This window comes from Phalaenopsis equestris, unplaced genomic scaffold (assembly GCF_001263595.1).
Source record: "Phalaenopsis equestris unplaced genomic scaffold, ASM126359v1 Scaffold001304, whole genome shotgun sequence".
In the NCBI taxonomy this organism is placed as follows: domain Eukaryota; kingdom Viridiplantae; phylum Streptophyta; class Magnoliopsida; order Asparagales; family Orchidaceae; genus Phalaenopsis; species Phalaenopsis equestris.
The window spans coordinates 54,664-57,559 of NW_018165743.1; the positions used below are offsets into that span (position 1 = coordinate 54,664).

The following is a 2,896-nucleotide window of genomic DNA, read 5'->3' on the forward strand; positions in this document are numbered from 1 at the left end:
TTGTTGTTGTTGTTGTTGTTGTTGTTGTTGAATTTTATTAAAAATTGGTCAAATTTTAATCACATACACAACATCAATCATAAAACAATTTCTAAAAGACTGAAAAGAATAAATTATACAAGTTACCAAAGAATATACAAACCTCATAAGAAAGTTTTTTCACAAAGGTCGTCATCATAACATAGAGAGCCAAAGAATCAGCATTCAACCGAAAATACATAAGTTTGAGATATACATCACTCTGTTAATTAGATTAATTAATTGTGCATGCTCAAGGGTAAATAGGTAGTTTCTCAAAATTCTTAGATCTAGCCCATGTTTGCAAGCCTTGCTCACAACAATCTTTGATTTCAACAGATACAATAAGTTTCTAATCTTAATTTCAGCAAAACAGCAAAAAGCTAATTCAAACTGCTTTTTCATAACTGCAAACAACCACTCCTGATATAAACTACAAAATAAAAATGACAAGTAGAGATATCCAATTCTTTACCACGGTGGCAAGAGATAGGAACAACAAATAAATAAACCCATCAAAGTAACTTTCAGTTCACTATAGCTGCAAATCAAATCATAATTTAGATTCTTGTTGTTCTTCATCTCAGGGTGTACCCACTAAAATCAAATATGTGTGTTCTTAAAGCTCATCAGGAAATACTGAATAAGAAATATACGCCAACTAATCAAATCACCATCCAAAAAAATAACAACCCATTAAATCACAAACCATATCTATAGACAACACGCCTATAGAATCAGCAGAAAACACCAAACTGAGAACAAATAGTGGTTGTAATGCAAAGCTAAATTAAGAACCACATTGCTGAATCAGGAATCAAAAATAGTTAAACTAAAATATTTACATCAGCTGTGACTCACTTAATTAAAGTGCTGGCTTTGATCAATTCCTTGCCTTTTGAAGTAACAAATTCTATATGCGTATCAGCAAAAGGTTTTCATTAGGCAATTAGGATGAAACTATAGGCTAAAAAAAATTATGAAATGACATACTTAAATAATCTCAAATAAAATTTCAAAAATTAACCCTCGATATTTAACTAGGTTAGAGTTTTAAAAAAGAAGGATCCAATGTATCGAATAGACACAACCACTTATCATGAATTACCAAATCAAAATAAAAGGTATTAACAACATAATTGAATTCAAAAACTAATATGCATGATACAGATGACTTCATTCTCAGCCATTGATTGATGTGAATCTTTGGATATGACATAAAAATTATCTTGTTAAGCTGTTATATCCCGCATCCAAGGACATCTCAAAGAGCTAAATATAATGAATTAAACTTAGCTTTATTTAGCTGATCGACTTGGGGTTATAGTCTTTACAAACAATCTTCTAAATAATCTTCTAGAAGAAATTTATGGCAGGCTTGGTTCAATGATAAAAAGAATATTTTCTCTATGGATGCCCTTTGGAGGTAAAGTGCCTTAACTAAACTAAAGCAAGTCTTAGATAAGCTAGTTTTATTTGGGCAATGGTTGGTGAGGATCGCAAGCCAGAGCACACTCACCATAGCAACCTCTTACGGCTTTAAAGCATTTATAATTAGAACTTTTCCCTTGGATAATGAGTTGAGGACCTACTATAATAGAAAATATCCCTTGGCACTTAATTCAATGTATGGCTTGACTTTGTTAGGACAAACCTTCACTCTTTTGAATAGATTCCTTCACATATTTTAATTTTGATGAATTTACAAACCACTAAATTCTCATGAATTTACATATCTAACACCTAATACTTTGTATTCACTAATATAACACTCTAATTTTTAAATAAGAACAAAAATACCACTAATATCAACATATATAAAAAGAAATGCCGTCTTCTCATGCATATGTTTCAATGAAATTTAGATTACTAGAGTGTTATGTAAGTATTATAAAAAATGTAAATGTTATATATGTAAATAATAAGAATACAGTGGTATGCATGTAAATCCCCCTTCTCTTTATAATTACAACTTAGTATGCATTTCGAATGTGATTTTAAAAACATTTGATTATTGGAAAAAACTTAAAATCGAATTAAAGCTTCCAAAATAGACTTCATAAGAATTAAGATATATGTCAACATGACAAGAGGTTTTAGAAAAATTAAAATGCCATTGGAGAACCAATCACAAATAAGTTTAATATGTTTAACTTGCGGCAAGATTGTACATAGTGATATTGAACTGACAAACTTTTATGTATGAAATTTATCATGTCAACTTGAATAAGTCAAGATTGAACCAACATGTTTCGAGCATTTGGTTGAAATTTTCATAAATTAAAGAAGTTGTGCTTTTTTGTGATTGGTAAGAGACATAATAAAAATAAATTATTGGGTCACACAAGACTAGAAATTGTTCATTCATTCTTTTTCTTTAAGAATGAAGGAGATGCACAAGAGTGTGCTAATTATAGAGGAATTAAGTAGATGTGTCATACTTTAAAATTTTGGGAGAGGTTTATTGAACCATAGGTTAAAACGTGATACAAAGATGTCTCATAATCAATTTGGATTTATGTCGAGCAAGTCTACTAGGGAAGCTATAGGGAAGCTATACATTTATTGAGAGACATTTATTGAGAGGTTTGATGGAGAAGTACAGAGAGAATAAGAAGGATCTACAAATGATTTTTGTTAATTAAGAGAAAGCCTACAATAAGGTTCCAAGAGAAGCCCTTTGGAGAGTTCTAGAGAAAAAATGTGTTGATATGACTTAGATTCAAGTCATTAAAGATATTTAGACTAGAGTTGTTACTTGAGTTCAAACAGAAGGAGGATTGACCAAGTATTTTCCTATTTTAGTTGGATTACATCAAGAATCGGCTTTAAGCCCAGATCTTTATAAAAAGTTCAGGAAAAACTTGAATTATGGAGG

At 30.4% G+C, this 2,896-nt stretch overlaps 1 protein-coding gene across 1 annotated transcript in view; it reads right to left on the minus strand.

Moving 5' to 3' along the window:
• LOC110033838 (mitochondrial inner membrane protease subunit 1-like) overlaps positions 1-2,896 on the minus strand; it is a 50,323-nt gene that overhangs the window by 46,376 nt on the left and 1,051 nt on the right. The gene's annotated exons all lie outside the window — the stretch shown is intronic.